A 12,621-nucleotide genomic window follows, 5' to 3' on the forward strand; every position below is an offset into this window, starting at 1 on the left:
GGTTTACTAGAGAACCAATTATTAATAATTAGTATTTGCTACTTATAGGTAGTCTTTAAACACTATGCTTCTACTGATAGGGCATTTCTCAAGTGAAATTTCAGTCAGTGTGCTGTTTGCTCTCTGCCTTGAGGTACCATGAGGTTCTCTCTGCTCTTTACCATTCTGTGAGGTGCTCTACAGACACAGTATTTCACAGACCTTATTTCAAAGACTTCTAAAATGACGTTCACAGTTTCTGGACTGGATTCTCTGTTAGTTTAGATTGGCAACCCCACATTTACTTCAGTGGAAGTCTGGTAATTTACACCAACTGCGAATTTGGATCTTTATTTCTTCTTCTCTTTTATTTCTGAGGACAGATTGGTTTATTTTAAAAGTTGGCTGCTGACTAGAAATGTGTGAAATAACTTTTTTTTTCCTGCATAAATATTTTTAAACAGTATTTTCAAGGATTTTGCAATGAGTTACATGAAGCTGGCAAAGCTCTGGTACCCCCTTCATCTTGTGCAAACAGAATTATGTAAAGAACAGGCCTATGGGACATTAACATGTTCAATCAAAAAGAACATTAAAAAGCAATATATTTTTTTTTCCCAGAGACCCATAACCTTTCCTCATCCTGGACCCTGGAGTGACATTCCACCATCCAGAGATTTTACCTGAATTATCCTGACTAACCCTATTTGATTTTTTTTAAGCCTTTCCTAGGACCAACTGGACAGTTTACTTCTTGTGTTTGCCATCACTTCAATGAATAATTAATCTCATGTTGTGAGTCCCTCCAGCTATAAAGCCTACTCCAAATTCAATTAAATTTCTAAGAGTAGGCAGAAGGCCATCTAAAACTTCTTTTCCCTTGATTTTAATAGGTTTTGGCCTAGAAGATTGGTCCTCTGCCTTGGTAGTTTCTGCCACATAATGGAGGCTTTTCTCATTCCTCATTTTTTAGAATTACCTTGAGATCTTCCTAGCAGTAAAAACCGATTTAGCTACATATCTCCCCAAAAAGTTTGAATGTGATGGAACCCCTAAAGAATTTCTCATTATAGAAATATCTATGACCATGTTGTAAATGGTTTCTGCATCCTTCTTAGTATTGTCAAAGGCTGAAAGTCAAGGAATTAAGCTTAAAAACTTGGCAAAAAAAATCTTGGGGCATCTGATCTTTGAAGGATAACTGCAACACCAGATAATGATGCAGGAGTCCCTTTCCTTTTCCAAAGCTGTCCCTCACCCAGCTCTGCCCACGTTCTTGTTGTCCTCTCTCCCATCCAAGGTTATCACCAGTGTCCTCTTCCATGCAATACCCCATCAGCCTCCTGTTGACTACTTCTATTCCAAGCATTCTCAGTTGTACGCTAGTATCATCAAAGCAAAAGGTGCAACAGAAAGACACAGACACTATCAATGCATGCATATATGTAGGACAACTTTGCTTCTGCTTTTGAGTTTGAAACCTTCTTCATCTGAAGGGTTTCAAACTCCAAAGCCATTGGGGTGCAAGACTGAGTGGAAGAGAGGAAGGGCTGAAGCTCTTTAGTCATTAGCTAGTTTATGACTCCACTTGGAGCTGCATACTTCACCCCTCCACCTGACAGCAGCTTACACTGTCTTGTGACCCTTCCAGCCCAGGTTCCTGCTGCCTAGTCCAGCTGATGCTGAGCCTCAAGGCTGCATGCTAGTTCTTCCTTCTTGCATCTCTATCACACAAACAAGCACAGCTTCAAGTTCTCCCCTGCAGGGGCTGACTGGGAAGAGAGGTACAGATTGTTTGAGATGGTTCAGCTTCCCACTTCTCCTAGAGATAGAGTGCAAGGTGCATGGGGCCAGGCCTCCCTCCCACCAGCAGAGCTGAAATTTATGAGAGCTGGGGCTCAGCCTTCAGAGCTTTCCTGGCTCTGCTCCTGAGAAAATCATGTCAGTGAGGAGAGCTGGCAGCCCCACCAGCCCCCCCCAGATCTTTAGCTCATGAGGACCTGCCCAGTGCTTGGCCCAACAGTTTCTGAATGGCAGAAGAGCTGCACATGGGCCAAGGCTAGCACCAAGCCTTTGCACTACCTCTGCATGCACCATGTCTATGAATCACAGGTGCAGTACATTTTTCTCAAAGGACTGAAAGGAGTTTTCAAGAGCTCCAAAATCACTCAGAGTTGATGGGAGCTGGGAGCCCAACCAGCCTCCAAGGACCTGTGCTGCCCCAGCACTCATCAAGCCCTGAGGTTCATTGGAATGGGGATTCCTACAGCACAGGAAAATGTGCTTTTAAATACATAAATCATAGAATCATAGAATGTCCTGGGTTGAAAAGGACAACAATGATCATTTAGTTTCAACTCCCCCTTCTATGTGCAGGGTCGCCAACCACTAGACCAGCCTGCCCAGAGTTTTGCTCTTTCACGCAACTGGGGGGCAAGAGCTCACCAGCTCTGGTCTTGCTTCTTCATCTAAACTATTCTGAGGTTTTTGGCAAGTCACAGTTGAGCAGAACCTCTCTTGCCATCTTTAAAATGGAGATAACAGTATTTAATATCCTTCCCAAGCAAACGCTAATGAGCCTTTGGCAGCTTATGTCTGCGTAGGATCTTGAAGATACAAGGAGCTGGGAGAGCATTATGTGTTGTTGTTACTAATTGTGAATATCCTTAGCTTTAGTTTGTTGTCAATTATTATTAAAAGTGAGAATTTGTGATCCAATGTAATATTACTCTGAAAAGATTTAGTATCTTTCACAGCCTGTAAATAACTTCGTTGTATTTGTCTGATGCAGAGATGGTAATAGGAAACAGATTTCAAAAGTGGTGCAAAAAGGAATGTGTGGTTATTCTGACAATATAGTTTTCTTAAATTTAAACCTGATAAATCAGCTTTGGGCTCATATTTCCTCTGAAGAGAATATTTTTAAGGGAGACAACACAAATATGTTCCTTAATTAGAACATAAACATTAGCACTATGTTTCTACACTTCTGTTCATTCTGATGAATAAGTAGACACATGTCAGGGCTTTTAACGACATTTGGCAAAGGAGATAGAGGGAATTTGTTTGCAAACTGCAGTAGTCTGAAGGTCTTCCCACTTCCAACTTTTTGACCCTAACAAGTAAATGGACCCATGGACTGCATGTTAGACACATTCATGCCACAGGAGGCATATCAACCTTTTATCAAAATATATGTTTTCATTACCACGTAGTAACAATCTGAAGTGATCTAAAATTTTGCAAATGAAAATTAATTAGACTGTAGGAGAGATGTTAGATGAACTAGCACCCTCATACAGGAAGTTACTCAGGTACAGGAAAGTCCTACTCTTTATTTCATCTTGTTCTGCTGTTCTTTTCTCTGGAACTGCCAGGCTCTAGATATATCTACTCAAGCTCTACGTGAATGTTTTTTTCTCTCCTACACCGTTCATTCCTATAGGTTCACACTAACATGGGCTTCCTTCTAGCCCTAAACATCAACCTTAATGTAATGGGCTTGATTGTTGTGCCGTGCTCTTGTTTGTTATGCCATGAAGTCAGTCTAAGAAACACAGGAATATTCAACGGACACAAGATTGCACTTTTGGGTTTTCCTCTTAGAGATTTCTATCCCCACTTGAGTGAACGTCCGTCTCTGAACACCAAAGTGTAGATCATGGTGCACCAGATGAAGGATGCTGATGTTTCTATTCTTCTTTTCATAGGTGTGAGGAAGCACATGAATACGTATTGTTTACGAGAAGCAGACAATTTTTCTGCAGAAAAGGATGTCTGGACTCTCCCTTCAGTGGCTGGGGTTTCTCTTGTGCTCTCAAACTTCATAGAGTCACTGTGTAGATACAGCTGTAAGTATGTTTTTCTGTGTTGTTTATTGTCATTTCTTAGATTCTTTGGATAAAAACGAATAATATTTTTAATATAATAGCAGTTAAAAGAAGTGTCAGGTCTATTATAGTTGGTAGTGAATCTTGGAGTATATAGATCTTCAACAGAACCTTGACTTCTGTGCAGTTAAAGCAAATATGACATTCTCAAAAGAACTGAAAGGAACAAGAATGCTAGTCTATTCTAGATTTCTAAGCAGTGAGTTATTTTTGAATCTATCACAGATGTATCTCATTAACTAACTGTCAAGTTACTTAGTAAATCCACCAACTTACTGCGCACTCACTCAATAAATGTGCATGATGTATAAAAGAGCAAGGAAGTCCTCAAGGTCTTCTTTTCCTTTTCTTTTTCCTTTTCTTTTTCCTTTTCTTTTTCCTTTCCTTTTTCCTTTCCTTTTTCCTTTCCTTTTTCCTTTCCTTTTTCCTTTTCTTTTTCCTTTCCTTTTTCCTTTCCTTTTTCCTTTTCTTTTTCCTTTCCTTTTTCCTTTCCTTTTTCCTTCCTTTCTCCTTTTCTTTTCTTTTCTTTCCTTTCCTTCCCTTCTCTTTTTCTTTTCTTTTCTTTTCTTTTCTTTTCTTTTCTTTTCTTTTCTTTTCTTTTCTTTTCTTTTCTTTTCTTTTCTTTTCTTTTCTTTTCTTTTCTTTTCTTTTCTTTTCTTTTCTTTTCTTTTCTTTTCTTTTTCCTTTTCTTTTCTTTTCTTTTCTTTTCTTTTCTTTTCTTTTCTCTTTTCTTTTCTCTTTTCTTTTCTTTTCTTTTCTTTTCTTTTCTTTTCTTTTCTTTTCTTTCCTTTCCTTTCCTTTCCTTTCCTTTCCTTTCCTTTCCTTTCCTTTCCTTTCCTTTCCTTTCCTTTCCTTTCCTTTCCTTTCCTTTCCTTTCCTTTCCTTTCCTTTCCTTTTCTTTTCTTTTCTTTTCTTTTCTTTTCTTTTCTTTTCTTTTCTTTTCTCTTTTCTTTTCTTTTCTCTTTTCTTTTCTTTTCTTTTCTTTTCTTTTCTTTTCTTTTCTTTTCTTTTCTTTTCTTTTCTTTTCTTTTCTTTCCTTTCCTTTCCTTTCCTTTCCTTTCCTTTCCTTTCCTTTCCTTTCCTTTCCTTTCCTTTCCTTTCCTTTCCTTTTCTTTTCTTTTCTTTTCTTTTCTTTTCTTTTCTTTTCTTTTCTTTTCTTTTCTTTTCTTTTCTTTTCTTTTCTTTTCCTTTCCTTTCTTTTCTTTCACAGCACAGCCAGGGAAAATGAATGTTAAAAAGCAAGAAGCACAAAATCAGAGCTTACATTTCCAAACCTCAACATACCACATGTGCCTATAAAATACAGGAAATGGGTACAAATGTGAAGCTGCACACAGGATTAGAGGCACATGAACACATTTAAAGCAGGTGGAAATAATGTCAGCTGGAGCTATAACATTAGATTTGTACCAAAGCAAAGAGAAGATGGGGCTATGCTGCTATTACAATATTCTTGATACAATTTTCTGAAAATAAATCATAGACACAAACAATTCCTGGCATCCTTAAACAAATGTACAGATGTTAGCTGCATCTCTTCCCACTGCTTTTAAAACAGGAAAGGCTCCAGGCTTTCAGCTCAACTGCAGTGTCTTACATGTCCAATAAGCTACTTTGTCAACAAAAGGAGCCTTGGGGAACATCACTGAAGGGACTTTTTTGTCAGCTGGCTTTCAAGTATCATGCAAGGCCAACACACGACATCAAGCTATTGAGAAATCTGGCCTGGTGAGAAATTTGTCTTGAATAAGTGTGTCGTGCATTAAAACAATTACGGGATGTACACAAGACAAATAATAAGATGGCCTGTACTGCCCCCACAGACTCATCCCTGAAAGATCATCACATGTGGGCACAACTGTCCACAAAACTGTATCCATTTTCCCCTACTATTTCCCAGGCAGGACACCTTCAGGTACATTACATCAGAAAGAGCCTGGCAGGATTGGCACAAGGTCCACAGAGGAACACCCTTTTCATGTCTTTTCAAACAGTACTCCCTACGGTGAAGTAGAAGTAACTTGTCATTAGCTATGCCCCAAACAATCATCTCCACTCTGAATGTCCTGGGGGCAGTTGGATCAGCCAGAGTCAAGGAGCCTGCAGGGAGAGGGGTCAGACCTGGCACCGAGGCACAGAATGGGATGGTCCTGACTCAGTTTGCATCCTCTGGGAGATGATTTGCTCTGTGTGCACAGTTGGTAAAGTTTACTGCATCCTGTGACTCTCCTGCCAAAGTCTCATTCACAGTGAGGATCCAAATCAAAGGCTCTGCTGCCTCTACAGCCCTGCCTCCTCGTAAGAGGTTAGGTTACACATTTTCCATGGACTAGAGGAGTGCCCACGTCCTACAGCTTAAAAGCAAAAATTAAAGAATTGACTGGATCCAAAGAAATTTTTTGTTTCCAAAAAGACTAAATATGAATGATTTCAGAGTCTGGAATCCCTTCACTCAGTGCTTTCCGAAACCCTAGCCGTAGTTCCAAAATCTACTGAGAGAGAAAAAACAAGCAAATCTTTCCCACTTCTGAAGATATGGCATACTTGCTTCAGTGCCCATTAAACAAGACAGCAAGTTTTCCTCCTCTTTGCCAGGTTAAACTATAGATATTCCTTCCCATTCTCTTGTACTGTCTTCCAGAGCACACACAAAGCACCATCTGGCCCTTCATTAACTCTATTTGATTTCCTTTGATCCCATGTAAATGATGAGAAAAAGATCTAAGACTCTCTTCTCCTCTTTAGACATATGCATAACTCACATCAGTGTCAATGGGAGTTAAATATCCCTCTGGAGAGGAAGAAATAGAAACCACTGTGTATTTCTCTGCAGCATCTTTGACTTTGCAAAATGGAAACAAAGTGGTCCAAAACCTAATTCCCAGAGCAAATTCCTCCAAGTTTGAAAGTGAACCTGTGTGAGGATGTAGAAATACCAGATGCTGTGACCGGACACAACAGGGTAGCTGATGTTCTTATTCCTAAACCAAAACACCTCAGCTGCCATGAATTCAAGTGGTAGCAACTCAGAGAGAAATAATAAAATTCAAAATATATCTTGAGATTATGATCAATTTATTTAATCGTTTCTTTTTGTACAAGATGATAAGCAACGTTGTGAATTAAGGTCTGAGGTCAGAGAGCCTTCCAAGACAGCTCTTATACTTGGCCCCCAGAACAACACCATCTTTCCTGTTGTTCAGCACAGTGTTTTCTTACTGCTCATTAAGTTTGTAATAGCAAAAGATATCTCGTGAGTTTTGCACTGGCCAGAGATGTACCAGATCCAGATAGCTAACGGTTACCAGTTACATCCCCAAGGCACACTTTCCAAGGCACCTGGGGGAGTTTATGCCCAAGTAACGTCACACCAATTGTGCTGTGATGGTGAAACCCATGAGTATGTGTAGCCCAAGGAGAACTGCAGTCACCCAGTGAGCCATGGTGAGGCATGGAGGTGGCAGTCCCAAAGATCCTATAATATCCCTAGGATATATAGATTCTCTTAGGGTAGAGCCCAAACACTGTACTGAAGCTCATCCTGGCACAGACCTTCTTGCTGAGCCCTGCTGCCAGGAGGGTTCTCAGCCCCCTTCTATTCCATCGTCCCTTTAGAGAGGCTTCTCATGGATCAAATGGTGTATTTAGGGTTGATTGTTGAGGGCTGACAGTTATGGCTGGTGACCCTGCACATAGCAGGAGGATTGAAACTAGATATCATTGTGGTCCTTTACTACCCGGGCCATTCTATGATCCTATGATTCTATGACCCAGTGTGGTAAGAATGATTAAGAGCTTATCCATCTGAATATGTGGGCAAAGCTCAGCACTCATCCCCTCCAGCAAACCAAGGTCCTCCATGTCAGTGTGTGCATATCTGTATATTTACAACTCTATATAAAGGTGTATTTCTGCACTCTCGAGGAAGGCCCAGTGGGGAGCCAGCAACACAGCATGGCAGGCAGGCAAGAGTCGGGCCCGCTGGATGGCCGCTTTGCTTCGCCGGCATTTAATGCGGGCTCTGATCTGGTGCAATAATCAATAACCATCCTTCAGTCTTTGAACACCAGGGGGCTGAGAGGACTTTTCAAGACAAATTCCTCAGGCGATGATGTATACTTCACACTTACTGTGCACTTTCCACTGAGAAAAAGAGTGAGAAAGAAATAAGGGGGAAAAGAAGAGAGAGAGAGAGAATTAAGAAGAAAGAGGGGAGGGAATTTTAAAATAAATAAATAAAAAAAATAAAAAGGTGTGTGTGGGGGGGGGAGAAGAGTAAAACAATAAAGCAAAGTATTGCATTTATCTACGGAAGTCAACGACTGCAAGAATCCTGACCACAAGGCGTGCCTATGTGTAATGGGGAAGCTTTCACCGAGAAATATGCTTGCGCGTGTGTAAGTTTCTATACACACACGCATCTATCTAAATACGATGTATGGTTGTACATGATTATGTATACGAGTATGCTTATGCACGGACACATTTGGTTGTTTTTAGAAAGGCGCCGAGGGGCTCCGCACACGCAAAGCTGAGAGGCGAGGGGCTGCAAAGAGCGGCTCTGTGCCACGCAGCGGGACCCCCCCGCGCCGCCTCGCCCCGCTCCCCGGGTAATTACAAGCAGAACGCTCGCACCGTTTTTAATAACTGTCTCCCTTTCAGCACATCGAAAAAGCAATATATTCCAAAGATATATTATGTATGCAACACTTGATAAAGGAGCTCGGGGGAAATGATCTCCTGGATGTTCCTCGGCACGTATTTTGCTCAGCCTGATGGAGGAGGAATTGAATTTCGGCAGCCAGAACCCCTTCCTCCAGGTGATTCGGGGCTCACCCCGTTGCAGCGGACGCTGGAAGCCGGCGTGCGTGTGCCGAACCGGTGCGGTGTTGCTCAGCTGAAGCTCGACTTCCTCCTCCATCAGCGCGTCTCCCCTCCGAGACGGTGCGGGCTCTGTTCTGCATTTCGGGGCCGAGCTGAAAATCCGAGCGGGGAGCTCCGAGGCAGAGCGTTGGGGTGAATGTGCGCTTCGGGCAGCGCGGCGTTTCGATTCCCCCCGCTTATAAACACGAGAACGGCCTTCCGAGGAACTCAGACAACTTTGTAAAACACCCTCGGCTCACACGTTCGCACCGAGAAGAGCAGTAAAAGGGGATGAGTGTAGGGTCTGGATTTTATATTTTCCCGTCCTCTGGGGTCTGGTTTTAGACACAGGGAATTGTCTCGGGTTTTATTTCGGGATTTTTTTTTCTTCTCGTTGTGGGGAGGGGTTCAGCTTTCAAGCCGACACATACAGGTGTTCCCCCCCCCCCCTCCTTCCAGCTCGACGAGGACGACATCGAAAGGGAAATCACATCTCTCAGAGCTCAGACAAAAGGCTCTCGGCTTTCCCCACCGCCCGAACCCTCGGCAAGTGGGAGCCGCGAGCAGACAGGCGGCCCGAGGAGGCCGGGCGGGGGTTTTCGTTCAGCGATCAACCCGCTCTCGGAACACGGAAAAATAAAATGCGACTTTTCCCTTCTCTTTGCGATGATTTCTGTCTCTTTCCAGCAATGGGGAAATGCCATTTTTCCCTCCCCTCCCTGGGAAACGGGAAAAGCGCTGGGAGCGTTCTCCTGGAGGAAGAGAAGCGCTTCTACCGCTCGTAGAGCCGGGGCTCGGCTGTCGGAGCGCGGCCGTAGTTGCCCTCGGCTCGGCCCGTGTGCGGGGAGAGCGTCGGGACGGTGCGGGAGAGGGGCCCCATGATGCGGGCGGCTTCGCGTGTCCCAGAGGGAAGTCGGGCTGAGGGAGAACCCCCCGGGGCTGGTTCAGGGCCTTAAGTCCTTATATAACCTCGCATTTTAAATAAAATTAACTACAGTAATTAAAAGCTTTCTTCGGCGCGGTTCGGTAATAAAACAGTTGGGGAAAAAAACAAACAAAACCAAGCCAAACAAAAAAAAAAACCCAACACCCGAAACTTCTCCCATTCGGACGCTGCAAGAAGTTGGCAATTAGCTACAGAAATCCTTCTGTAAACTAACGACCTGATCAGTGAGGAATACATACACTGTCCTTCCTTCTTTTTTTTCCTTTCCGTTTTGTTTCTTTCCCTCCTTTTTCTTTCTTTTTTCTTTTTTTTCTTTTTCCCTATGAAAACGTCTCTATTCATTTGAGCACAATGTACCGAAACTCTGAGCCCGACTCTTCGTCGCACAGTACGCAAAGAAGAGAACCCACTCGCTCGGGTACGGCGGGCTCTGTAACTATCGGCGTTGCCAATAGATGGCACAGTGGCCTTTCCCTTGCTCGGAAGCTCCCGCTCCCCGCTTATTTACCTCGCTTGTTTGTTTGGCTCGCAGCAAGTTTTTTGACGCATAAACGTCTCTTCGCGTTTCCTTCCCCGGGGTACAGAAACCCGAGGTATCTTTACAAAGGTATATTGCAAAAATTAAAATTACAGATGTAATACATACTGTGAAACCTATAAAAATGCGTTTACAATGGTTACTTAAAAAAGAAATTTATAACTTTCATATGTACCTTACTCGCGCAATATGCAACTGCCATATGTTTCCTAGTGCCATAATTCAGTTTTTCCTGGACAGCTGGAGCAGGTAGGACTTCTGAAAGTACATTTCGTGTAATATGAGAACTGGCCCCGACTAAAGACCGAGGGCTGCCATAAAAAGACACAAGCCTCGCTTAACAAACGCTGTTTAACTACACATCGTTTCTTACAATGGTTCGATATAAACGTTCCCGTAGCCCCGCGTTATGACAAAACGGGGATACGCTGTATCTTTTTACTGCTGAAATCCCAGCCTCGCAAACATAAATATTTCCAATTAGTGGCTCCACTCTAAACTACAGTGATTTAAAGCTACCTAATTTAATTTAATTCCATACACGTTTTCATATTTTTCCTGAGACAATAGTGAAAATACGAGTTAAATTTATAGGAAAGCAATAAAGAAGTAAAGCCAGAGGTTTCTTCAGCCCTCATTTAGCGTTTGCAAAGGTTTATTTTGAGACTGCGGCCATGAAAAGGTTCTTTTTCAAAATCACTTGTCTGAAACGAGCAATGAATGTAAGTGGGAGAGTCACATTAAGGACTGGAGATTTCCCTCAAAACGATTCACGTTCGTGGCTGCATAATTCCGAATTAAGGTAGTAATTTAAGAGCTATAAAGCACGAGCACCAGAATATCTATAATTTTAGCACGGGTGCGTTTAAACTGTGTTTTCAATTCCTTTATGCAATTCCTCAGCATTTTCACCCGTCTGGAAAGCCGATCGGTCGGCTGCACGTTTATTTCCATACGCTGATTTTATTTAGCCTTCAGCAGCAGGCGAACGATTGTTTCTTTCCGTAGTTTTAAAACGAGACCTGACGCTGCGGGGCAGCGGCCGGCAGAGGCGGGCGGGCGGCCGAGGGGCTCGGCGGAGAGGGCAGGGAAAGGCCGCCCGCCCCCATGCCGGACGCGACGCGCAGCTGCCGCCGGACAGGTCGCGACGTCGGCGGGCAGGGCGGGCCGGCCGCGACCCGTACGACCGCTCCGCATCCGGCCTCCCCGGCTGAAGTCGGGACAACGTGTTCCAACAGAACCGAGAATACCTCCTCCAGCCTCGCTCACGGAGCCTGCGTGAGGGCCACCGTCGCGCCGCTGTCACCTCACTCCCGGCACGTTGAGCTTGGTTTGGGGGTGACAAGTGATGCCCGCACAATTGCTCCCCGCAGCCCAGGATAACCCTGGGGTCACCGCAGGCGACTCTGGGCTCCATGAGCAGTGAGTGCAGTGCGGTTTCCCTAGAGCACCCCCCCCCCCTTGCACCCGGTTCCCAATTCTACGCTCCCGGGCTGGGAGCATCTACATCTGGAGCCTGGGGTCGGGCCGCGTCGCGGATTTTGGGATCCGTCCCAGGTGCAGAAGGAGCCGTGGCAGGGCTGGGCCCCGGGACGAGCGCTGGAGGCTGCGCGCGTCTGAAGCCACCGCAGCGCGGGTTGAAGCCGCGCGGTGCGCGCCCGCGGAAGGTGACGCACGTTCGTAGTAACGAAGAGGAGCCCCGAGGACGCTTCGGCCGGATTTTTGCCCCTCTATGAGGCGGCTGGGGCCTGTGGTACCCCGCCACGTCCGGGGCCGCGGAGTGGCTTCCGTTCAGTCAAAGCCACTCTTAACTTTATCTCAGGTCTTCTGGGACAGAGATCTGCAGCTCCTTGAGAGCCACTCCGGGTTCTCTGCTCATTCCGGCAGTGGGACATCTGAGGTGCTAATTCAGACCCATTCCTCCCTCTCACCGGCTACGGGTGAGAAACAGGCGGAGGAGAATTCGGGACGCACAAAAATGAGATCTACACGCGAATCTTTCCCTGCCGTCTGTACTTTCTCACTGCGTTTGGCTGAGCGGCCCCGTCAGCTGCCCGCTGTCAGTGAGAAACCATTGGGCTGACTGGGGAAAAAATGGATAATGATATAAATATGTTTTCCTCGGTGACCGCTCCTCCGCTCCCCTGCTGGGAAGTTACAGCACACGGGGCTTGAAAGAGCGAAGCGCTTCGCGAACACTCCGTCCCTCTCCGAGTAACTCGGAAACATTTGCAGAAATCGCACTGCGAACGGCGATGCACAGCCGTAAGGATCTCCTAAACAGCACCCGACATTCTCGAAGGCAGAATAGGAAAAGAAATATCTTTATGGCGAAAAACGGCTTCAATATCTTTCTATTTTCGAAAGCCGCAATGTGAGGCTTTCCTGTATCGAAGGCGCAGCGC

The 12,621-nt window shown here is 44.6% G+C and overlaps 1 long non-coding RNA gene across 1 annotated transcript in view; it reads right to left on the minus strand.

Moving 5' to 3' along the window:
* LOC146761475 (uncharacterized) overlaps positions 1–12,621 on the minus strand; it is a 40,390-nt gene that overhangs the window by 27,048 nt on the left and 721 nt on the right. The window lies entirely within an intron of this gene.

Source organism: Coturnix japonica, chromosome 3, assembly GCF_054131305.1.
Source record: "Coturnix japonica strain WE chromosome 3, WE-NBRP24, whole genome shotgun sequence".
NCBI lineage: Eukaryota > Metazoa > Chordata > Aves > Galliformes > Phasianidae > Coturnix > Coturnix japonica.